The sequence below is a fragment of the Papio anubis genome, chromosome 15 (assembly GCF_008728515.1).
Source record: "Papio anubis isolate 15944 chromosome 15, Panubis1.0, whole genome shotgun sequence".
Taxonomy (NCBI): domain Eukaryota; kingdom Metazoa; phylum Chordata; class Mammalia; order Primates; family Cercopithecidae; genus Papio; species Papio anubis.
In genome coordinates this window covers 80,154,611-80,181,724 of record NC_044990.1, presented here as the reverse complement: position 1 = coordinate 80,181,724, position 27,114 = coordinate 80,154,611, and the positions used below count along the sequence as shown (strand labels likewise).

General features: G+C 37.8%; 1 protein-coding gene and 1 non-coding gene across 7 annotated transcripts in view; both read left to right on the top strand.

Annotated features, from left to right (window-relative positions):
* Positions 1-27,114, top strand: part of FGF14 (fibroblast growth factor 14) — a 665,893-nt gene that overhangs the window by 588,942 nt on the left and 49,837 nt on the right. The window lies entirely within an intron of this gene.
* LOC116270635 lies at positions 17,089-17,253 on the top strand. Its single transcript, XR_004178788.1, has one exon. It is a non-coding gene; the product is annotated as a U1 spliceosomal RNA (small nuclear RNA).

Below are 27,114 nucleotides of genomic sequence, written 5' to 3'. Positions count from 1 at the left end.
TGTAACACACTTTACACAACCTAAATTATATCGTATGTGGCATTTTCCCTCAATTCAGCTGTATTTTCAGAGAAAACACACAAGATTACAGAGCTATTTCTATGCTTAATAGAATACTGTCTAATGATTTCTGCATGTAGCAAAATCCAACTTTTATTGGCTACATGTTAATCACCCACTAAATATTTGCAACATGAATTTATCTGTGACTCACTTGATGTGCTGTGCTTGTGTCTACATCCTAAGATGTGATTCGTGTACTACGGTTGGTTGAGTAATTGTCATGGCAGGTTTGCCCCTCTAGTCTTGGCTTCTTGTTTTGCTTTGTGCTGCTTTTCTCTGCTATCTAGGCTGCCATTGCTATTTTTATTTTCTACTTCTGATGGTTCAGGAATATGAAGGCAAAATAAAAAGAAAGTGTGTGTTGCCTAACTGCCACTATTCTATGATATGAATCAGGGGTATGGAAAAGCTGAACTTTTAAGGAGGCAGCAAACCTCACCGATTCAGGAGATTTAATTTCCCCTCCTCATATCCCAGAAGGTCTAAGTTACTAGTTAACTTAAACAAAAGAAATAATTAAACAAGGGAGAAGACACTATAGAAAAGTTTTCCTTTTCTTTTCTTTTTAAATACACTTCTTGTATACAGTCCTAAAAGGACTTTCTCTCTTCTTATAGCTTAACAATGAAACAACAGCTTAGGGCAGCATTTGGCAAACTGTAACTGCTGGTTAAATCTGGCCTGTCCCCTATTTCTATAAATAAAGCTTTATTGGAATGCAGCCACACTCATTCATGTGAATGCATATTGTCTGTGACTGCTTTGGCAAAATAGTGGTGTTGAGTAATTAATATAAGGGCTTTTCAGCCTTAGAGCCTAAATTATTTACTATCTGGCCAACTCACTTTTTGGTTTAAGGTAATGAAATTTTAATTGCACATAATAAAGTACATATTTTAATATGGGGCAATAAATGTTTGCTGCATTTATGTAGCACATTTTTGAAATTGAAAATAAACTTGTAATAGGAATATAATTCTAAAGAGTTTCACCAGCTTGTAGATTTTTTGATAACTTTTTCATATAAAGTCAATACATTTTTATAGAATAAAATATTTTAGAATCCATCTGGTTTATAGTAAATAGCATAAACATCTGTTTTGATAAACTTCCACTAATAAAGACATACCTTGAACACAAGCTATTGTTTTGCGTTTGCCAACTTTTCCATATCATAACTGTATTAAATTATTAGAGATGGCTTTTTAATCATATAACATGGGCTTTGAGGTACATTTTTGTTGTTGTAGTGGTGGTGGTTTTGTTTTTAATTCTCTGCTGCCAGGTAGCACTAAATCCCCAAGGGACATAAAGATGGGAAACAGAAAAAAAAAATCTCAGGCTTTGAACTGCTGCTAAAACATAGAAGCCCTGTCCGTGATATTAGTTCATATATGAAAATGCTTGCTATTTAGCCCTAGAAAAAGGGACCACTGGCAGTGTTGTATATAAGAGGTCCTGCTTGGTTTGCCCATGTAGTATTTATCTCAGTCCCTTCTGATCGGGGCCAGAAAGTCTACCCAACAAGAACATTCTATATTGAGTAGCACCTGACTACTGACCAAATTAGATGTTTTCCTTTGGTAGATTTAAGAACCATAGAGAAGGAGCCAACTGCAAAGTGCTAGGAATGACTAGAGACTTTGAGAGAGAGAGCACAGATGCTTACAGAGAGCCTCAGTAGTTATTGGCAGGAAAGAGAACCAGGGGGAGAGAGAGTGAGCAAGAAAAGGAGGAGAGAGAAAGATGGAGAGGAAATAAAATAAAAACAGATAAAGCAAAAAAAGAAATTGAGTCAGAAGAATGACAGAATGAATATGGTCAGAAGCCAACTGCACCCATTTATGAGGACATAACTGCTTGAATTGCTGCTGTGACACTGGAAGTTTGTGTGTGTGTGACGCAGTGGCATTCCAATTCTCCCTGAAGGTATTTACCTATCTCCCATATATTTCCATGTATCTGCAAGAAGCCTTATCGCCTATGACAGAGCTACAAACATCACAGTCTCACTAATATATATAGCTAATTGATAATTTTCAAAATAAAATGTGGAGGGAATGAATCACACAACAGCCCTATTTATAGTTTAGCAAATGATCTCAAACTCACATGTTTAGGACATCAGACGCGTCAATGAGTGAATCCGTTTGGGTGTAGGAAGTGATGGGTCATGTTGAGGGACAGAAGAGGCTGTGCACTGCTGATGGGACTGTGAATTAGTGCTGCCATTATGGAAAATTGTATGGAGGTTCCTCAAATAACTAAAAATAGAATTGCCATACGATCCAGCAATCTGTCTTCTGGGTATTTACCTAGAAGATTCTAAATCAGTATGTCTAAGAGATGTCTGCACTCCCGTGTTGATTGTGGCACTGTTTGCAATAGCCAACTTATGGAATCAGTCAAAGTGTCCATCATCACAAAAATAGATAAAAACAATGTAGTACATACATATACACAATGAAATACTATTCCGCCTTACAAAGGGAAGAAATTCTGTCATTTGCAATAACGTGAATGGAATTCGTTACGCTAACTGAACATTACGCTAACTGAAATAAGTCAAACACAGACAAATACCACACATTCTCATACAGAAAAGTTTTCCTTTTCTTATCACTTACATGTGGAATGTAAAACACTTTTATTCTCACTTATATGTGGAATGTAAAACAATTGCACTCATGAAAACAGAGGGTAGATGGTGGTTACCAGAGGCTGGCGGGTGGAAGGAATGGGGAGATGATAATCAAAGGATACAAAGCCTCGGTTAGGATAAATAATCGTGAGTCTTTTTTATAGATCTGTTGCACAGTGTGGTGAATACAGCCAATAACTGAGTAATACACATCTCCATATCACTAAGAGAGTAAATCTCAAATGTTTTTGTTGCAAGAAAATGTCAAATATTTGAGGTGATGGATAAGTTAGTTAGCTTGATTTAATAATTCCACATTGTATTCAGAAATCATAGCATTGCTTTGTACTTTATATATATATACACTTTATACTTTATATATATATACACACACACACACACTATAGTTTGTCAATATACAAAAAAAGCCAATCAAATTTTTTAAAAAGTGAAAATAGGCAGGTTCTACTCAGCTCCAACTGATTGTTCTGTCAAGGACTATAGGGCCCCTTGCTAAATCTTCTGATTTTTCAAGAGAAGCTAGAAATCACAGCTTTATGTGAATTCTCCTGGTTTTTAAACGTAGAGTTAATTGGTTAAAACAACAAAAATGATGGTATGAAGGGCAAAGAAAATACTAGTGCACAAGATTTGTTTTATGAGGTTGGATTTACAACTAACAACAATTTTTATTTTTCACAGCCCTCTTGCAATGGCGGTGTATGTGGGGCATAAATCAATAACTCTTTTCTATGATTTTTTTCCTCCAAGAAAATGGCCTTGATTCTAGTGCATCTTGTGAAATGAGATTTCACTGTGTTGTTCAGAGTTTTCATTTTTGCTGGAGGCTTGCAAGACCCACATCCTCAAGATAGGCAGTGATGAGTTGTGACATGTATCCTGTGCATCAGTTGTCAACCAGAGTGACACTAAAATGAAGAGCTGTCATTTTGTACCAGAAACCTCTTAGCTTTATTTCCTGTTGTTTCAGGAATCCAAAGCAATGGTGGTGTTTGGGTGTGGACCAGGGCTGTTTACCTCAAATCTAAGGATTTTGTCTGACAACAGGAAAATAGCTACAGTTCACTGTAATTGTTAATCTTTGTACCACTCTTGCCAATTTTGTTTTTCTTTCTTTACTTATTCTACTTGCATTTTCCTTAAACTCTACACTGTTAAGAAGGTAGTCTCTTGTTTGGATATTATTTCCTATTAACAATTATAGATCTTTTTACTGTAATCATTTAGATTTACATGTATTTTCTCACTTGTCACAAAGGCCAAATAAGGCTTCAGTAACATTTTCTATTTATATTCATTGGGTAGTACATTTCATTGCATCATTCTCTAGGGAAAGTTAGTACTGTGTTAATTTTAGGCTCTAATGCCAATATATAAATACATCCAGTTTGTCAATTGATACGCAGTGAACATTACTTTTCAAGTGGGTTCTCCCAATGAATGGGTTTGACTCAGTCATCTCATTTCCTTAATGCACACAAGTTTTTAGACACATTTTCACACTGTGGGTTTCAGTGAACATTTGTACATTTTACTCAAAGTTGGTCAGAAGAGTTAATATTAACAATAATGGGTGGAAATGGGGTAGGAAGGTCAAAGATCATCTTGAGTGATCTTGGCTTTCAGAAATCTGTCAATCTGCTGTGCCTTAGCAGTTGCAGAAGGCCATGATTGACTCTCTCCCTAATAATAATCTCGTTGCTTGTAAGGAAGTATTGGAGAAAGGAGTTGAAAATAATATTAGCAAGAAGCCTTTACTAATGAGTAGGCATGCTTGTAAAGTCCCTCACTTGAAACATTTGTCAAATGACTGTCCTTTGTCGACTGCTATATTTTGAGAAATTCCAGAAGAAATAAGGTAAGACTTCAGAACTTACAAAAAAAAATGTAATGTGAAGGTTAGAAGTGGCGAGTTGGTGAGTGTAGAAATGAGAGAATAAAATTGTCAGCTCATTAAGGCTAGAAAATCCAGCATACAATGCTTCACATGCCAAAATATTCATGCCACCTATATTTCATGCCTGTTACAGCACCTTACAGTACATTTCATTTGAGCCTCACAACCTTTTGAAGTAGGAAGTGCCATTCACAGAGTATACTCAGAGGGGACACACGTTTGAGAGGTTTTGTGTTTATTCAAGGCCACCCAGCTGTAAAGGGGAAAGGACAGAAATAGAGCATGGGACTTCCTTGCCCACCAAGTGTTCCTTTATAGCCGCTCACAAAAAGAGCTAATGCTTGTGTGTTAGCAAATACGTTTCATCAACATTTTGCAAATTCTTTACTTCATCTGACTTACTGATAGCACAAAAGAAAACACAGCATGCACTTTCAAATGCAAGCACCTATATCTTTGGCACAAATATCGATACCAGATCCACATTATAGTTGGTACACATAAAAACAAATAAAACGAATTGTAATGTTCTACAGATTTATGGCTAATTACTCTTCTCTAGTTCTTCATCTATATTTATCATAATGTGATCCAAGATCAAGTTGCATCAAAATCACCAGGATCCTTACATAAAATGCTCATTCTCCAACATAAGTCCAGAACTATTTAACCAACATCTTTATGGTGGACTCAGGAATAAGGCTTTAAAAATTTTCCAAAAAGGGACAGTGAGGTATGCTAAAGTGTGAAGAATTCACCTAGCTTTATGGAATTTGGTGTTTAATGTCTAGGTGGTGTATTTATTTTAATAATGTACACTTAATTATGGAACACACATAGATAGTTAAAAGCAAAGGAATAGTACCCAGTGGGTAGTTTTTTAACCTTTGCACCTTCCCTCCTTTCCATCACACAATATACCCGTAACAAACCTGCACATGTAACCACTGAATCTAAACAAACAAACAAAAAAAATGAATAAAGCCAGCTAGTAAATCTACCCCAATTCTAGTTCTCTTCACTAAAATATAGTTGACTATGCTCTAGACATAATTAGGAATAGCTTAGTTCCTACGTGTTTATGGCCGTTACTCTTATTAGATATAATTAGATAAATGAGGGAATGCCTTGACTGCAAATTAAAAAAAAAAAAAAAAAGAAAAGTAGAGTGGATAAAAGAGGGTGAAAAGAAGTTACTATTTTTTAAAAAATAAAGCTTGGTAAAAGTGATATTTGGGGGAAATTAATGGAAAATGAAAAAAAAAAAAAACCCAAAATACTAGAATTAGAACCTCACCTAGGGAACAAACTGAAATGATTATAAGATTTGAAGGTAGAGATAGGACCCAGAGGTAGAATCTGAGGTCTTAATATCAGAAAGGCATTTAACATCTGGTTGAAGACCAAAAGCAAAGAGAAGAAGCCTCTTTCAGTATATATTATTTGCAAGAAAGAAAAAAATAAGAATAATGTAAGGGCATTATTATTAATAATAATATAAATAATAATAATGTAAAGGCATTTATTAAGGGGAGATTCCAAAAATTGTCTGACAGGCATAATACAAGCTTTTTAATAAAAGGTCCTTATTAATATATGTAAATGTTATTGGAATTTTTAATTTAATATACTTTTTTATCTTAGAAAACTAATACTATCTATCAAAAGTTTCATATATTCATTTTAAAATTCGTCTTCTCACCCTAGTTTACCTTGGGATCTTAAGTCCTGAGATCCTTTGAATTTTACTGGAACTTTTCAAGTGGGAGAACACACGAAACTCCGGTGCACGACAGCTTGCGCTTTACATTTTGAAGTGATCCAAATGATTAGAGAAGAGTTTAGAAACTTGCATGAGGCAGGGCGCGGTGGCTCAAGCCTGTAATCCCAGCACTTTGGGAGGCCGAGACGGGCGGATCACGAGGTCAGGAGATCGAAACCATCCTGGCTAACAGGGTGAAACCCCGTCTCTACTAAAAAATACAAAAAGCTAGCCGGGCGAGGTGGCAGGCGCCTGTAGTCTCAGCTACTCGGAAGGCTGAGGCAGGAGAATGGCGTGAACCCGGGAGGCGGAGCTTGCAGTGAGCTGAGATCTGGCCACTGCACTCCAGCCTGGGCGACAGAGTGAGACTCCGTCTCAAAAAAAAAAAAGAAACTTGCATGAATGAACTTTATGATGGTCAGAGAATCTGTGAAATATGTTTCAAAAAGAGGATCTAATTTAGCAGAGAGTAAGGGGCGTGATCTTCCAGGTGAGTCACAAATTCTGTTTTGGGCTGGGAAATGGAGACCAAATCTCACAGGACTAACCTGGAGATCAGAAACTGGGGCACGAAGGCACCTATGAATCTCCGAAAAGCTGATAACATTAGGTACTTGCTGGCCTGTTGAGGAAGAGAGAACCCCTAATGGTTCCAGAATCACAAGCCTGGAGACTCAAAAGAGAATGTGAGTGGTGGGAAGCATGAAAATAGGGAAAATGATGTCTTAAGAAAGAGAGCTCCATTTCAGACATTAATTCTAGATACTGAAAAATTTGAAGGGAGAAATTCTTATGCATGTTCAAATACACCACAGTGGAAGAGAAGTAGAAAGCTCTAAAATCAAAGACATTTGTGAGTCATGGTGGTTAATAAATCCCTGAAGGGAGATTTGGAAAAGCAAATCATGGGTCCTTCTGTTGAAGGAAAGAAGAGAATCTTGTAATAAATGTACAGAGTAAGAATATATATATATATATTCCACAAAGGCACAAATAACAATAAAGGATTAGGATTTCCCTTAAATCAGGAAGTACTCTGGGAAAAAAGGGCAAAGAAATATCCAAAATCCTAACAAGAAGGGCTGTTGATGCTTCCAGAACTGAAAAGCAAATTCTTCTGGTTAATATCACAAACACAAACTAGAGAATTGCATAGAAAATACACTTTGAGAAATCCAATTAAATGCCTGGCTCTCCTCCACCTTTTATCTAGTTTTGAACTTGATCACATTCAAAGTAAGCAAGGAAGGCAAGCATGTAATGTCCAAGTCACATTAAAGGAATCGAATTTGTCTCTCTTACAACAACATGCTTTGGGTTCATAATAAATTAATTAATCCAGCATTCTATCTCAAAACTGCCTCTTTTTATTATACTAGCAGATATTTCAGGGTTTTCCTCAGTGTTTACATACATGTGTAAGTTTTCTGTAAGGATGATGCTGATTACAGTCCCCAGAATTAATTTTCCTATGCAAAGTCCTCATTATCATTTACTTGCTCTAATCTGACAGAGACAGCCTGGACAGGGAAGTCAGAAAGCAGACATTTCAACAACCTCAAATTAACTGGGTGGTTATCCCATATCACTAGGTCACCCAGCCCTGGAGTACCTGCACTCCATATCATGCTAGCAGAACTGCCGTATGATTTGAGAAAAAAAAAAAGGGGGGGGGATTGGGGGGGCAGTGGCTCATGCCTGTCATCCCAGTACTTTGGGAGGCCAAGGCAGTTGGATCACCTGAGGTCAGGACTTTGAGACCAGCCTGACCAACATGGTGAAACCCCGTCTCTACTAAAAGTACAAAAATTAGCCGGGCGTAGTGACGCACGCCTGTAATCCCAGCTACTCAGGAGGCTGAGGCACGAGAATCACTTGAACCTGGGAGGCAGAGGTTGCAGTGAGGTGAAATCGTGCCACTGCACCCTAGCCTGGGCAACAAGAGCTAAACTCTGTCTCAAAATAAATACATAAATTAAAAGGTAATTGAAAACAGCCTGGCATTTCTGTGTAGTTTAAGCTTTTCAGTGGACAGAGATGAATAACAAGGTGAAAAGAAACACCAAACCCAAGCACAGTCCCACACATTGCTGGGGTGGGTAACAGCAGAAGAGACTGAAAATATGCTTACATACCACTATGGATGGGTGGGGACTTGGAGGCATTGGGGAGAAGGACAGAAAAGAAGACTGCTACCTAGAAAGAAATGCAGCTGACATGCTCTGAGGAGAAGCAGTCAGTCATCAGAGAGCACAGTGAGTTTCTCCTGAGAACCATGTAGGGTTATGCATTGAGCAAACTGAGCTGCTTGCAGACACAATCCTTTTTTTCCAGGGGTTTATAACTCAGTGGAAAAACAGATGAGTAAAGTTACAATTAAAATACAGTATAAGGAACACTGTAATAAAGGTAAGTGGAGAGAGTTATGAGATCCATAGGAATGGAAACTAACTGGTTTTAAAGGATAAAACGGCAGGTCATCCATTCATTCATATGACAATAATCTTAAAAATGGACAGTGACAGCTATTCAATATGCTAGATGGTACTTTACAGCTTTCAACACACATTCATATAGAGCTTAACTTTATTAAAACACTATTTGAAATCAGGGAAAGTATTATTGGCTTAGTTTTATGATATCCTCTTGGACAGTGTGTTGAAGGATACATTATTAATTTATAACATGGATGATGTCACATTTTCTGAATTATAGTCCAGTGTTTTTTTTTTTTTTTCACATGACCTATTATATATTTTGAACGAGCACCTGGAAATAAAGAGCAGAATTAGCCTTGGATTCTGCATTTTAGATAATACATAGCAGAGTGGAATTGGGAAGACAAGACAGATTGTATATTAGAAGGTGGGACAGGATTAAATAGCAACATGACGTGAGTCATCAGTGTTGACCTCCCTGGCTTGTGTGTTCAGAAAATCCAGTGTGGAGACAGTTGGTTCTTTTTAAGTTTCTTAAAAGGCACAACACCATCCAACTTCCGACAGCCTATATAAATTCTGTGTGGTTTAACTGTCAGCAACAATAAGAGAAAACACAAGAATCAGATGAACTGGAAAAAGAAAAGCATTATGGGTTCAATTCTGCCTCCTTCCCCTCAAATTGTTGAGGGTACATTGCCTTTGAAGATGAGGCTTTTAATGAGGTAATGAAATAAAAATGAGGTAATTAGGGTGGGCCCTAATCCAATTTGATTGGTGTCCTTACACAAAGTGGAAATTAGGACACAGACATGTACAGAGGGAAGACCTGTGAGGATACGGGGGAGGATGGCCAACAAGAAGAGAAGGCTAAAGGAGGGAACAACCCTGCCAACACTTAGACTTGCATAGACCTTAGACTTTCTTAGAGTGTGAGGAAATACATTTCCGTTGTTTAACTCCCCATCCCCCACCCCTCCAACAATGGTATTTTGTTATGGCAGCCCTAGAAAGCTAATACAAAAAGTATTTTCTCTTCATCATCAAGAATCATCAGAAATCTCTATGCAAATAATTAAGTCATTGCCTATGTAAAAGTTCCTGTTCTCATAGAGAAATGGGAGAAAACAAAACAGAATAGGTAGTTCATGATGACAGACAGACTTAGTGAAGATGAGTTCTTTTAGAATTCTGTGAGATAAGGTAGAAGGCGTGGTCTAATCTGTGAGCTGGTGCCTTATTGCCAGCACCTCAGACCAGCAATGGGTACTTTGGTGGTGGTTGTGAGCAGCCAGCTCTGTTGGTTGGTGATAGAGAAAGGGTGACATCCAGTGGCTGGTTCTATCAGCCAGGCTCCTGGACACTGACTCAGGGTACATGCTAGATGGCAGAGAAGGGTCTTCAGGAGCATGGATGAATCTTATGTCCAGTTCAGTTCCTGGCAGGTAACAATGAAACCTGGGCAAGATGCAGTGATCACTCTATGTCCTAAAACATAGGGAGTAGGGTCCACAGCGTTATTATTAAAACATTAAGAATACACTGAGAGCAAAGAGAAGCACTATAAATTAACTTAATCTTCAATACTCCTTACACTTAATTCTCTCTATCCCATAGAAAAGACTCAAAAATGATTTATGAAAGGAGGGAAAAAATGCCTCTGAACACATATGATACTATCGAGCCAGCTACCTTGATAATAGAATACGGTTACAATATATAATGTATCTTACTTTAAAGATAGATAGATATTGATAATAGATGTTAGATAAATAGATAGGTGATAGATAGACATAGATAATGTATCTTGGTTTAAACTTAAAGTTTAATTTGTAGTACCCAGTTACTCATATCAAGAATGGCTTAAAATGACAGAGCTGCAAAACCTATATACATCAAGTTGCCCAGCACTTAGATAATATTGTTTTACTTTATAACTTCTAATTGCTTTTGCTTTTTTTTTTGTTTTGGGTTTTGTTTTTTTTTTTTAAGGTTTGGGAGAAGCTAGGCTTTGAAACTGTGGAAATTTAAATACAGTCTGTCACGATCAGCTGGGGTTGCTAACCCTCACCGCAAATACTGTTTACAAAGCAGAGAGAAGGCATGCTCCTTGCCTTTGAATAATTTACATATCTATATATAATTTTAAAAATACTAAAACTAAAGGTATACCAATGTCACATCCATGTATGCACTGTATGTACATTTGGAAGACATGTGCTTTTAATGTGGCAGATGTAATGACTGCACTTCTCATTCTACTCAAGTAGAGTATCCAGGAGACAGTGTGAGACACTGAATGCGTTTTAGCAGATCTGGGGTTGGTGGCTTCCTCTTCACGTGGAGCAGTATAAATAAAGCTAGAAGTGATCCTGAGAACTATGCATGAATTAGATGTCTGGGGCCCTTTTCATGACCTCACTAGCCTACTCTTAAAACCTCCTTAGCATCTGATACTTCCGCCTTGCCGCACTTGACCCCATAGGTTGTGTGTACAATGATGTGAGTGCTGCACCAAAGCAAAGATCAAGTCTAATTCATTCAACACTGTGTGCCTATTGTCTTAAATAGTCCAAGACACATAGCAAGTGTTTAAGAAACACATGCTGACCCTGAAAAGCCATGAGTAAAATTGACAAGTGGGACAAGAGAAAGATTAGATAGGAATGGGAAAATAGGTGGGAAATGGGAAGATTATATTCAGTATATGTTACCATTCAAACAGTGAAAAAGTTAAATAATCTTCAGAATGACATCAATTAAACTTTACATAAGACTAAAGTCTAAAGGGAAGAAAGGGTAATATTAGAAAGTAAGCAAGAAATTTGCTCCCTGGAGCACAAATATGTTAATGGTGTCTCCTGGAATTAAGCAATATGGCAACCCAATCAGAAATGGCTTCATGAAGGTGGGTCATAAGCAAAGCCTTATGGGATCTGAATAAATTGAGAGAAGGAAAAACTATAGTCCCCAAAATGATCAGAATGTAGAAAATTTTCTGGCAGCAAAAATGCATAGGGCATATTTAGAAGACTTCTCTGAACTGGAGGATATTAAAGAATAGTAGAAGTTAAGATCACAAGGTCTGTTGGAGCCACACTGTGGATAGCTACTAAAGCTGTTATGTTCAGACTTTGAACTGTGAGCAGTGACTTGTTGAAAGAACTTTAAGGAATGCCAATTTGGCACTAATGTACCAGATAAATTATAACAGAGTTATCAGGAAATGAGAGATCAATCAACAAGCTGCTACAGGACTACAGTATCCAAAACAGCATGGCTTAGGTACAAAAACAGACACATAGACTGATGCAACAGAATACTGAACTCAGAAATAAGACTGCACACTTACAGCTATCTGATCTTTGACAAACCTAACAATAACAACAAAAAGCAATGGGGAAATGATTCCCTAGTCAATCAATGGTGCTGGGATAACTGGCTAGCCATATGCAGAAGATTAAAACTGGGCCCCTTTCTTGCACCATATAAAAAAATTAACTCAAGATGGATTAAGGACTTAAATGTAAAACGTAAAACTGTAAAAACCAAAGAAGACAACCTAAGCAATACCATTTAGGGCAATGTCAATAAGGGAAAGGTTTCATGACAAAGATGCCAAAAGCAGTTGCAACAAAAGCAAAGATTGACAAATAGGATCTAATTAAACTTAAGAGCTTCTGCACAACAAAAGAAACTATCAACAGAGTAAACAGGCAACCTAAAGAATGGAAGATAATTTTTGCAAACTATACATTCAACAGAGGTCTAATATCTAGCAGCTGTAAGGAACTTAAAAAATTTACCAAAAAAAACCTCAGTGCCATTAAAAAGTGGGCAAAGGATGTGGACAGATACATTTTTTTTTTTGAGACAGAGTCTCGCTCTGTCACCAGGCTGGAATGCAGTGGTGCAATGTCTCAGCTCACTGCAATCTCCGCCCCCTGGGTTCAAGCGATTCTCCTGCCTCATCCTCCTGAGTAGCTGGGATTATGGGCATGTGCCACCACACCCAGCTAATTTTTGTATTTTTAGTAGGAACAGGGTTTCACCATGTTGTCCAGAATGGTCTCCATCTCCTGACCTTGTGATCTGCCCACCTCAGCCTCCCAAAGTGCTGGGATTACAGGTGTGAGTCACTGCGCCCGGCCAACACTTTTAAAAAGAAGGCACACATGCACCAACAATCATATGAAAAAAGGCTCAACATCACCGATCATTAGAGAAATGCAAATCAAAACCACAATGAGATACCATCTAACACCAGTCAGAATGGCTATTACTAAAAAGTAAAAAAATAACAGATGCTGGCGAGGTTGTGGAGAAAAAGAAATGCTTATACACTGTTGGTGGGAGTGTAAATTAGTTCAACCATTGTGGAAGACAGAGTGACAATTCCTCAAAGACCTAAAGACAGAAATGCCATTTGAGTCAGCAATCCCATTACCACAGGAATTACAAATTGTTCGATTATAAAGACACATGCAGGTGTATGTTCATTGCAGCACTATTCACAATAGCAAAGACATGGAATCAACCTAAATGCCCATCTATGATAGACTGGTTAAAGAAATGTGGCACATATACACCACAGAATACCATGCAGTCATGAAAAAGAATGAGATCATGTCCTTTGCAGGAACATGGATAGAGCTGGAGGCCATTATCCTTAGCAAACTAATACAGGAACAGAAAACCAAATACCGCATGTTCTCACTTATAAGTAGTAGCTAAATGATGAGAACTCATGGACATACAGAGGGGAGCAACAGACACTGAGGCCTTTCGGAGGGTGAAGGGTAGGAGGAGGGAGAGGATCAGGAAAAATAATTAATGGGTACTAGGTTTAATTAATACCTGGTGATGAAATAATCTGTGCAACAAACCCCCGTGACACAGGTTACCTGTGTAACAAACCTGCACGTGTACCTGTGAACTCAAAAGTAAAAATAAAATTAAAAACAAAAAAACAAAAAAACGCTATTATAGCAATCAAGGTGTGAGTGCATATGGATTTGAAACACGATATTGGCAGTGAAAATAGTAAATTTGATATAAGTGCAATATATAGACATAATTTAAGGAAGAATTAATAGGATATAACAATTATTTGGTTAAGGAATTAAATATGGCTAATGCTTACTGCCTGGGAAAGAAAATTTAGGACAAGGAGCCAATTGGGGACACAGAGTAATACTGACTTTGAGGACATAACGAAAAGAACTCAAAGTAAGAATGTTCACTAGACATTAGGAGACAGGACTGGAATTCAAACTGAAGGTCAGTCATAGAAATGCAAAATTAAGGTTATGAAGTCATCAAAAAGAATGAGCTCTCCATAGACCGAAAAGAACATGTACTGAATTTTAAGGGATACCTTTATTCAAGGGAAGTTGGAAAGAAGGAGAGCCAGAGAAAAATGAAAGCATAGTAGGCTTTATTGATTCAATTGCTGGTTTGGCTCTTTGCTTATATAAACATTCATTTATTTATTTCTCTTATCCCAGCTGCTGAATCAATTACCTTGTAATAATAACCGCTTAACTAAAAATCAACAAAGTCTGTAAACTCTCTAAGCTTCTTTAAAAACTATTTTACATCTGTGTTATATGGAGACAAAATTATCAAATTTGAAATCTAAAACCCAGGGCTTAAATGCTGGCAGTCACTTCCTAAGTGTATATCTTTAGATTGGACAAGTTTAGATTGGACAATTTAAATTCTAAAATCAGAGGCTTCAGCTCTAAAACAAGAATGAAAGATACTCCATTTTTTTTTTAATAATTAAATGAGACAATACAGTTAAAGGAACTACGTCAGGCCTCTGCCATGTACCATGCTAGTCCCTGACTCTTTCCTGCTTTTTTAGAAAATCAACAATTGAAAGTCTACTATTCGATATACATATGACACTAGTGTATTTATTTAGTCTTTGAGTTTCTATCATGGTCAGGCACTGCTCTGATGCTGAGAATACAGTAGAAAAAAAGACCACGTCCAGTCTTCCTGAGGCCAGAGACTAGTGGAAGAAAGACTAGTGGAAGAAACAGTGAACTGAAAATACACAGAAATTCAGGCAGTGATAAACTCTTTGAAGTAAAATAGAGCAGAATAAGAGAATGGCAAGATCAGTTTGGGAAGGCTCTATTTCAGATGTAACACTCAAGGGACACACATCTGAAATGAGAGAGAGAGAGACAGACAGACAGACAAAGACAGAGAGCAGTGGGGAGCATGCCATGGAAAGATGCTTGGGGAGGGAAAGCATGCGGAGTGGACAGCAAGTGTAAGAACCATGAGGTGGCCATGAGTAGCAAATGCAAGGATCATTAGGAAGATGGACATGTGTGGCTGACGTGGCACGGGGACGAAATAGAGGCAGAGTTGTTGGCAGTGGGGAGGCCATGCAGGTGTATGGACTGTGGGGAGACACTGGAGCTCTTAGAGCAAGGAGCCGTCTGCTTCGGAGGAACGTTAGCGTTCCTAAATTCAAACCCCTGCATTGTGCTTCTCTGTGCCCCTGATTTCCCCTTCCCCATAGCCTGTGTATCAGTGCTGTGTGATGAGTTCTGTTCTGGGTGAAATGCACAAAGTTCCTTCAAAGTTTGAAGGGAGTGGGAAAAAATTAGTGTTAAAGGTTTAATAAGGGTTTCTTAAAGAATAAAGACATGTCAAATGCACAACCCCTTTCCCCACCTGACTTCAAACAAAGAGAAAATCCCACTGTATGTCATTCTACACAGTGTCATTTAGACAAAGACACTGACCATGACTAGTCAATGGCAGAGATTTGGACTTCATGCGGAAGAATTAAAGTAGCAAAGACTTTAAGTTGTAGATTGGCATCTTTAGATTGGCGTTGGCATAGTGACTTCATTTTTTAAATGCTGCCAGAATTTCTTAGAAAAAAAAATTAGAGCATATGGTGATTCACAAGTGCCTGCTGGAAAATTATAAAATCAGCAGCAGTATTTCTGGCTGCTGAGATCCTGTGAACAATAACTACCTTCAAAAGATAGAGGGTAGCAAAGGAACCAAGGGTGCCTTTCTAACTCCACACGGTGTGTAGTATTTTACAACTTGTTTCCCTTTAGCTAGTACTGGCAGTTCTATCACTCTAACAAGAGAGGCACCTTATTAATAATTATTTATTTTAGTCATATCTCAACTTTAAATAGTAAGTACTATGCCACCACCAGTCTATCCTTTCCAGATACCCAAACTGATGCTCAGAGATGTTAAATGAATTGCCCAGTGCCACTCAGTTAAGAAATAGCTGAATCATAATCTGAATGTGGGACCATCGGGTTTCAGAGTCTATGCCCTTGATACTTTACCACAGAACCACAGAGAAGGGAGGTTTTTCAGGGCATGATACTTACTGAAAATAAAAAGATACAACTTTAAATTTGTCCAAGAAAAAATGACTAGAGAAACACATAGCCCATGCAGTTTTCTCTCAGAGATTCTACGTGACATTATTGTTTGCTAGAAAGTAGGGTGCTAGTTGTTCCTTTTGTAAATATAACAGTCAAATCATGTTACCATTAGGACACATTAAAAACATCAAATTACCATTGGACCTTATGTGAACATATTAAGATAATAATGATAGTCTTCAGTGCAATATTCAGATCAATAGTTTAAACCCAAAATATTTATACCTTCAGATTAGATGTAGGCAAATTAAGTGATTCATGTGTCTTTTATGTGTTGTTTACAGTTTGAGAAATATTTCAAAATGGAATTCATATAAGTTTAAACACATAATAGTTTTATGTAAAAATATTGTTAAATTACATTTTCCCCTGAATTGTTATTTCTTGGAAATGTGCCTTAGTCACTGAAATATTCATACATTAACACAATGAAAGAAGTGAACCTTACTAGGCTTTGACTATCAGATTTGCTGTTGGTTTTTGACTATTGTGAAACTATGTTCTGATTTCTAAATTAGGAAGAAACCTGTATTGTTAATATGGACACATGACATATTTGTCTGCCTGACTTTTGATCCCAGCTACACCCTCTGGCCTTTCCAAATGATGCTTTAATATCACATAAAGATAAAGGGAGGTGAGATAGCTAAAGGGGGTGATTCCGGATTAGGAGGTAAGGGAGGCCAGATAACATGGTGCTGTGACATCTTCTGTGACTTTTCAGTCACTTATTTCATTAAGGGATATATCTCACTAGAAGCGAGGTAGAATATAACAAATCCATGTTTGCTGGGCATATTTTATGACAACAGAGAAATTCACAGACTGGTCTTACCTGGCAGGGGAGATGGCATGATCATGAAAGTGGTTTTTCCCAGGGTGAGCTTCCCCATTGCATTCTGATGTGCTGATTTCCGTGATCTCCCCAAATGTGGGAAACTCACTCGGCTGCATCACTGGTGGTAGTGGGGGCTGTGTCATGCTCTCCCCTTGATGTCAGGGTTTTTTTCCCGAAAAACAAACAAACAAACAAAAACAACTGGTCTCAGACATTTTGAAGAAAACAAGTAGAAGCTGTTTTCTCTAAGAAATTACCAGCAGTGTCTATCTATAGATACATACATATTCACACATGCTCATAAAAACACACAACCATAGCAAAACCCATGCTATAATCTATAAACACTTTTTAGAGAAGAGGAGAGATTGTGTGGGCCAAAAGAGCCAGGTGGGGCAGAACCTAAGAGGACCTCGAGAATGACTAACATTTGATGGCAGCAAGCAGGAGAGGAGGAGAAGGACGTTACAGTCAGTGACCATAGCATAGGTAAAAGCAAAACGGGTGCCAAGGAGAACACTGTACAGACCATTCAGCAAGAAGCCCTTCCTGACTGCCAGGAAGAGGCTGCCTGCAGGAATGGCGTGGAAGACCATCAGCTGCAAGCTGAGGCAAGGCGATGGAGGTTTAGGTTTGCTTCAGTAGGTGAGCTACTTACACAAGGAGAAGCATGATGGAAGTGGTGCTGTAACATTCACATGGTGTGGGTTGTACTGGCAGGAGATGGATGATAGGCTGGCTTAGTGACGGTAACGGGCATCTTTAGTTGAGAAGAATGTGCATGAGATTTCAAAAAAAGGATCAACAGAATTGAACTGTATTGAGCACTAAGCTAGTACAGGCAGACAGTTCCAATTGGGTAGAATAACATTACAAACACTTCTTAAGTAAATAATTTGGCAGCCCAGACTTTCTTTTGCCTCATTGACTGAGGCAAGCATCCCAGACATTTGATTTACCAGGCACTCTCATGAAGTACCTCAAGGATGTGCTTCCCTGCATATCTTTTATCACAATTTCATTACAGTGTGCTTATAGATTTTTCCCCTCTGGGTTTTATTTTATTCTATTTTGAGATGGAGTCTTGCTCTTGTCACCCAGGCTGGAGTGCAATGGCACAATTTTGGCTCACTGCAACCTCCACCTCCTTGATTCAAGCAATTCTCCTACCCCAGCTTCCCAAGTAGCTGGAATTACAGGTGCCTGCCACCATGTCCAGATAATTTTTTGCATTTTTAGTAGAGACAGGGTTTCACCATGTTGGTCAGGCTGGTCTCAAACCCCTGACCTCAGGTTATCCTCCCGCCTCAGCCTCCCAAAGTGCTGGGATTACAGGTGTGAGCCACCACACCCAGCCAGATTCTTCCCCTCTGGGGTTTTAAAGGCCATTTGGGGTTTAAAGGAAGTTTAAAATCTCTCTCTAACCTTGAGATTAAATTAATGTTATTTTAGATTCAAAACTTTCTCCTGTACATAGCAGATAATTAATGTAATTGAAAGAGATTTGATTCCCAGATGTTTATGCATTTGTGATCCCAAAGGCTTCCCTCAGGGAGCCATTCTCATTTGCAGTTAGCAACAAAATGGAAGGACAGCCTCAAAGCAGGCAAACAGTGTCAGTTAAATTCAGATGTCAAACCTGGGTTTTGGTGACAGCCCTGGAGTGTAACATAGTTATGCTAGCTCTCACATCAGCTTCTGAATTTTGCCAATTATGACATTCCCAAGACTGCCCAACAAAGGCTGGCATCTTAATAAAAGACCATTCTTAATTGCTCTTCGTCTGTTACTCACTAGTGGCAGAATACAACCTTTTTATAACAAAAGAAGTTTGCACTGACTCCCATCGAGAGAAATCTAAGTAGAACAGGGGCTACAAAGCAATGGAACTCAGGGCCAGGAATTTAGAAGTTAGATGAAAAGTTAAGACAAATACTAAATACATGCCAAAGGCCCCACCTTCTAATACCATCCCCTTAGCGATGACTGTTTCAACATATGCATTTTGGGGGAATAAAACGTTCAGATGATAGCACTATACAAAGCCTGAAAAGTTACAACACTTCTGCTTTTGAAATATCTGTAATTAGAAGCCAAATAACAAAGGTCTTTGGGAGGTGATTAGGTCATGAGGATGACACCTTCATGAATGGGATTAACAACTTCATTTTTAAAAAGGCCTGAGAGACACCCCTTGCCCTTTCCACCCTGTGAAGACACAACAAGAAGGCATTGACTATGAAATGGAAACCTTCACCAAAAACTGAATTTGCCAGTGCCTTGAACTTGAACTTCCCAGTCGCCAGAACTATGAGAAATAAATTTCTGTTGTTTAGAAGCCACCCAGTTCAAGGTATTTTTAGTGTACAAAGACTACCAAATGTACTGAGACAGTATTGCATAGAAATTACCAGGAGACACAGAAGAGTAGCTATAGAACATGCTTCATGCAACCGGATCTCAGCACTGGGATGTGCTTTGGAAGAAGCATGGATTTTGTTCTGGGACTGGGATTTTCTTATGCTCTTCTTGCCTTTCAATGACTCTAGCTGGAGCTGTGGCCTTCTACATTTTGAAGGAGACAGCGTCGAAGGCTGCCTTTTGCCAGCTGAGATCTAACACTGATTTGTGTAAATTGAGAGGGGATTTAGTCTATTGTCCCAGAACTGAGGATGGAGTCCCTGAATGGCAAGCTTCAGATGAAAATACAGTCCGATGATTATCCATGTGCACCCTGTAAGCTGCCTTGAGAAATGCATCCTAATGATGATGGCTTCAAGTTACGGTGGTCATCACAACACCAGGCAATTTTCATTTTGGCGTTTCACAGAACGTCTACCTTTCCAGAGGCCAGTTCTAAATTTTAATAGCTTCACGTTCTGGCTGATTAGCTGACAAATGCAGTTAAATAACAAGCTTTCACTCAGAGAGAGATGATGCAGAAAGAAAGCTGCCCTCTTATATCCCCACTGATAATAATGTGAAGTGTGGAAGGCCTCAGATGTCTTTTCTGGATACCTGTGTATAATTTTCATCTATATTAATGGAACTCATAAATGCACCACGTGAATAAGAAAATGAATCTGTAGAAGGTAGTCCCTGTTGACTAGGCTGGTTTGGAATTTCAGAAAGTTGCGTAACACTTTCACTAATTTTTCTTTATCTTGGAAAAACATTGCCATGTGATAGATTTTATAATGACTTTCAAAAATACAGGGTTTCTAACTGAGAAGTTTGTGAACGTGGCCTGAACATTCTAGCTCGTGTGTGTAATTGACAGCAGTGAATTATTTTAAAAAGTTAAGATGGGTCCACCTTGGCTCAGTAACTATTAATATCAAATGAAAGCACACACTGGCATCAGGGGGAAACACAGCCTCCTCACTCTTCCAATTTCATTTCACATTACCTGCCGACTTCCAGGAAATCCTTTAGGCATAATTGCACTTATTCCCCTAGGCTCCTTACCCTCCTTTAAGACTTCCACTCTGCTATACTAACCTGCACAGGGACAGGGAAGTAACTCTTCGTGCATCTCTTTTCTTTCCTAAGATATGTTGCATAAATGTAAGGGAAAACTACTTGGCAACTCTAACACACACACACACGCACCCTAGAATTTCTCGGCTCTTCACAAGAGTGTGTTTTCTCCTTATGGAAAAGTTGATGTGGTTCCATTTATAAAAATAGCAGCTATTTAAATGGGAAAAGCTTTTTCTCATATCATCTGTGGGCCAAATGTTTTTCTAAAAACATACATTCTCTTTTTCTAGCAGAGAAGACAGATTCTAAATGGATTCAAGGTTCATCAAATCGCTAAGTTTTCTGTGGGTTAATGCATTTGACAATCAAGTTCACACAAGTGCCAAAATGAAAAGAAGTAAATTAAGAACTGTTCTGTCTAATTTCTTTATGCATTGTGTGTGTTTTTCATGTGTTTGCATGATATTTATAAACTGATGTGATTAATATATAAACTGTGTGTTAAATCTGCAGTTATTTTTATTTCCTACATAGAATTTTATGTCATGATTTTTAGGAAGTTGAGACAAATAATATAAATCGTTTCTTAAACTCTGTTTTCTCTACTTCAGGGAAGCAAAAAGAGAAGTTCATATCTCTTCTTTCCAATCCTTTTTTTTTTTTTTTTTTTGACATGGGATTTCATTCATGTTGCCCAGGCTGTAGGGCAATGGGACAGTCTCAGCTCACTGGCTAATTTTTGTATTTTTAGTAGAGACAGGGTTTCACCATGTTGGCTAGGCTGGTTTTGAACTCCTGACGTCACGTGATCCCTCCCGCCTCAGCCTCCCAAAGTGCTGGGATTACAGGCATGAGCCATGGTGCCCAGGCCTTTCCAATCCTTTTTAAGCACATGTATTCATCGCCGCCTTCAAAAGTTCCAATTTCTCTAGCTTATATTCAGCTGAATATGACCTTGAATTTCACAGATTCACTTTTTATCCAATGCAAGATTCTATCATGCATATTCACTGCTGTTTAAACATTTCCACTAGTGATGACATCAGACTATGCAGGGGGATGGGGTGGTGTAGGGGTTGTGGTAGGCAGGGCTTCCAAACCAACAAGACTTCCGTCATTCCTTTGGCCACATTAAATACCTGTAAGAGCTAACTAAAGCATTGAGATTGCTATGTGATGAATTGGTTCAAGATTAGTTCATTACCTCTGTCCGCCTCTAGCACCAAGGCTGCTCTAGGCTTTAAGCCTCCCAGTGAAAGACTCTGGATCTCAACTGGTTTCCAAGGATAGAGAGAAAATTACAGGATACATTCTAATTATTAATATTACAGATGTTGTCCTTACATTGAGACACACCTGCCTGGACAGTGGTAACCATCTGCTCCTCTGGAACTACATACAAAGACGGGTCCAATCCCTTAAATAAAATAGTTCTTCAGATATTTGAGGACAACTCTATTCTGCGAATCTTAGCTTTTCCGGGCTGAACTGTATCAAATTCTCTAAGTATTATTGGTAGCATTTCTCAATAACAGTAGTAATTGCTTATATTTCCACAGCACTTTGGAGTTTCCAAAACACTTTCACAACTGTAGGTTCTTAATTTTATAAATGAGAAAACTGGCACTCAGAGAGGATAAGTTACATTAGCTTAATAATTGATTTAACAAGTACTAATGGAGTGTCTACTGTATGCCCGGCACAGTGCAAAATCCTAGGATACAGGAGAGAATACATCAAGAATGGTGCCTCCCTTGTAGCTCTTATGATCTAGGAGTGGAGGAATACATTTTTAAAAATTACAGATGATACCCAGATAATACTCACAACTGGTTAGGACTTTAGCCCAAGTCTTCTGTCTCTAAACCAAATTAACAGGCCATTAATTTCAATACAGCAGACACTGCACTTGGATTCATGAAACCCACTTAAACTAGTCTTTCGGCAACTAGTTGTCCTGGTACAAGCTTTTCTTAAGATGTACCTTCTTCATTCCATAACTAAATGTGTGAGGAGTCTGTGCATGTGTGGTTAACTTAGAGGAGAACTCTACACTGATTTCTATAAAATTGTATTTTGCCATTTTCTTTCTATCTCTCTAACTTGCCAACCTTCTTTTGAACTCTTATTTTATCATTTCTCACACATTAGATCTTCCTCTCAGTTTCTGTTCATCTGCAAGTTTTATGAAATTGTGTTTACCTAGATCACTGACAAGAAAAAAAAAATGCCCACAAGTGCTTGGTGTGAAAGAAAGAGCACACATTTGTCATTAGTCGCAAATTAGATTTCCTATCAGCTAAGTGTCCTTGGGCAGATAGCATCCTCTCCCAGAGCAACTGATTACTCATCTGTGAAATGAAGAAAGCAGGCTGGAGAATTTCTGGGGGATTTCCCTGCATTAAAAATTTTAAAATTCAATATGTTTTAAAATGCAAGGCTGAGTTTTAAAATTCTTCCCTTCTGAGTATGGAGAGAAGGAAATGCAGAATATATATACTGATATTTACTGATAGGCACTACCTCCTGCTTCACTAAAGGAAGGAAATAAATCAGCAAACCTTGGCGCAAAATTCATACAACAGTGGCACTTAAGCAGAACAGCTACCACACCTTTCCTGAATCAAAAACAATGGCTTCATGAAGTCCCTGATAGTCTCTTTGCTATCTATATATTTTTTATATTTAGAAGTCAACAATGAATAAATTGATTATAACTAAGCCAAATAAATGATTAAAAATAGTTAATAATTTGGAGTCTTCAGTGAGCCCTCTCTTTCTCCTCTGTGTAGGAAAATTATCTTTGATTCTATTCTATAGGTGGTAGCCTTCAAAGGCTTCTTCCAAACATTTGCCTAATAAAAGAGAATCCGTATTTTCTAACCTTAACAGAATGCCAGAATTTATTTTAGTCTTTGAACTTGAATAATTTTGGGGGTCTTCTTTCTTAATATTGCTTCATTGCCACATAATGTATCTGTTTTATTCAGTCTTATTTGGGTTGCAATATGTGATATAATGTATTCCTGTCATTGTTTTAAACTTACCAATTAGAATGAATTCAAATTTAATTAATAGAAAATTTCACCCACATTTAACTAGAGATAAATGAGAAGTAATTATAGAAACCAAAGCTTTTCTAGCCTGAGAGGAAAGAAAATAAAGAGAGCATTCAACCCAAAACATAATTAATCATCTCTTCTACATGGAAAGTCTGTCCTGATACTATAGTTTAAAAACAGACTGTCTAAAATGCATGTCTATGTAAAGGCATGTTGCAACTATTTCATTTTTCTATTCAGAGACGATTTGCTATTAATTATATGAAACCCTGTGGTGGCTTAATTAGCAGGCAACAATGGATTGGCTTTTAGATTGTGCAGTTAGAAAATTCTGGCACTTTTCAGTTTCTAACTTGAAAGCTAGAATTTATTTTTGTCTTTGAACTTGAGTAATTTGTGGGTTCTTCTTTTTTAATATTGCTTCATTGTCACATAATGTATATGTGACATAACATAACTGTAGCCAAATGTTCTCTGGTCTAGGAAGCCTCCCCAGTGTCCTCCTGATCACAATAATTCATGTCCTATTTCAGCAATGCCTTTTCTTTCCTGTGAAAGTGAATGGCTGTTGTATTTGAATATATTACTTATGTATTTTGCTGAAATGTATCAAGAGGAGAGAGAAAATAACATCTGTTTGACAACATTGTTTTATACAAGTTTATGCACAGGAAAGGTGGTGCAAGTACTTAACTTCAGAGTTTGTCTAAACTCTCAAATTTAGGAGAAAAATTTTAATCTCTGTCCTTTAAAGTGTGTATATTTTTGTTTGAAAAATCATTAAAATGTGTTTCAGAAAAAGAATCTAAAACCAAGTATGCAGAATCCCTAGAATTCCACACAACTCGAGTGGAAAAAACTTCAGAAGTTTTACCTGAAAATGTTTGCAGCCCATTTCCTGAATTCATAGATCAGAAAATCAGGCTGTAAGTTATATATTATGGGCCAGATTAATATTCAATATTACAACAACCCTGATTGAGTAAGCATCCAGATGTGTATGTGCCTGAAATCTAGAACTTACTACAGATATAATTTCATTGAAGCTCTCAATGCCATATTTAAAGTTTTCATGTTAGTTGTGTGCATAGACTTACTACTCAGTAAAATTGGTCCACATGAGTGACAATAATCTACTAATGCTTTAATCCTGATGTTTAGCCTAGCCATAAAGAGAATAAATCTTTTATCAGGTCAATACTTGGGTGGGGGGGCATTTTTCACATTGATGATTAAAGCCTTGTAATATGTTAAGTTAACCTTTCATGATGCATCTCATTAGCCTCAATTTATTTGCCGAAGCTTTCTTCTACTCTCTTTGTGGGTGTTGAGATAGAATGCTACCACACTGCTAATGAAATATGGTGCCAAGTGGAGCTAACCCTGTAGGGACTTGAATCTTTCGGTGGGAAAGAATATGAAGACCCGTGCTGATTTGCACCAAAACATCCTTCTGCACTACAGATACGCTAAGATATTTACGCAATAGGCATCCTCTACAATATCTTAGATTAATTAACTCAACATTGATTATACTGGCTTGAAAATATTCATACACTGTTTTAATTTAATATAGTTTAATATAATATAGTTTAATATAATTTTAAATCTGTGTGTTTTGTTTGTTTAATATAGTTTTAAGTCTGTGTGTTTTGTTACTATTTGTTATATATTTCCTCAATAAGTTCCTTGATAGTCCTGTCATTCTTTGATTTCAAATAATGTTCCTAGAACACTGCAGTAGATCTTTCAGTACTATTGATTAGGTTGTTTAGAAATGCAGTGTGTTGGCCAGGCGCGGTGGCTCATGCCTGTAATCCCAGCACTTTGGGAGGCCAAGGCGGGCGATTCACGAGGTCAAGAGATTGAGACCATCCTGGCTAACACAGTGAAACTCCGTCTCTACTAAAAATACAAAAAATTAGCCGGGCATGGTGGCAGCGCCTGTAGTCCCAGCTACTCAGGAGGCTGAGGCAGGAGAATGGTGTGAACCCGGGAGGTGGAGCTTGCAGTGAGCCGAGATCGCGCCACTGAGCTCCAGCCTGGGCGACAGAGCGAGACTCCGTCTCGAAAAAAATAAAGAAAGAAAAGAAATGCAGTGTGTTCTGTCCATTTGCTCCAAATTAACAATTTTTTAAAAAGCATTAGGTGTAGTATCTATTATGCTAATGCATTTTCGCTTTTTTAGTTCTGTAGTTACAGGAATGTCATACAAGACAAGAAAACAATTAGATGGCTGTTTTGTCTTATTAATAATTTAAGTACTTTCAATTCTGAGCTGAGATAATAGGACTAATACTAGTATTTCAGGCTATTCTTTTTTAATGCGATATTTATTTTTTTAATCATTAAATGAAATTTACTCTGTCATTCATTATCCAATTGTTTGTTTTAATGAATCCCACTTATAAAACAGTATTTAATATTTCAGTTAAAATGTTTGTGCTTTTTAGTCTCACTAATATACACAATAATGAGATAAAGATACAAATATATTGCAAACACAAGGAAATTACTAACAGCATTAATGTAACAACACACATTAGCCCACAATAAATGGTTTGTATAAAAACTACGGTTAGACTCAAACAATTCATAAGTGATTCTGCCATTATGAATGCAGGAAAATCCACAGGAATAAAATCTTGATATAAACGTACTTTAAAAAAAGACTTTTTATGTTTTTACAGCACTCTTAGATGCTCAGAAAAAGTGAGCTGAAGGCACAGAGATTCCCCTTATGCCCCTTGCCCCCACACACATAGTCTCTCCTGTTACCAACATCCCCCACCAGAGTGGTACATTTGTGACAGTTGATGAACCTACATGACACATCATTAGCACCGAAAGTCCGTCATTTACATTAGGGTTTATCCTTGGTGTTATCCATTCTGTGGGCTTGGACAAATATATGAGGACGTGTATCCATGATTATAGTATCATACAGAGTATTTTCACTACCCTAAAAATCCTCTGTCTCTGCCTATTCATTCTTCTCCCCACCCCACTTCCTGGCAACCAGTGATCTTTTTACTGTTTCCATTGTTTTGCCTTTTACAGTATGTCATGCAGTTGGAATCATGTAGTATGTAGGCTTTTAAGATTGGCTCCTTTCACTTAGTAATACACACTAAAGTTTATTCCATGTCTGTTCAGGGATTGATAACTCGTTTCCTTTTAGAGATGAGTAATACTTCATTGCCTGGATGTTCCACAGTTTACTTATCCATTCACCTACTGAAGGCCATCTCGGTTGCTTTCAAGTCCTGGCAAATTATGAATGCAACTGTCATAGATATTTGCATGCAGGTTTTTGTGTAGACAGAAGTTTTTGGCATTTTAGGGTACATGTCAAGGAGTATGACTAGTGGATCACGTAGTAAGACAATGTTTAGTTTTATGAGAAATCATCAGGCTGTCTTCCAAAGTGGTTGTACCTTTTTTTTATTCCCACCAGCAGTGAATGAGGG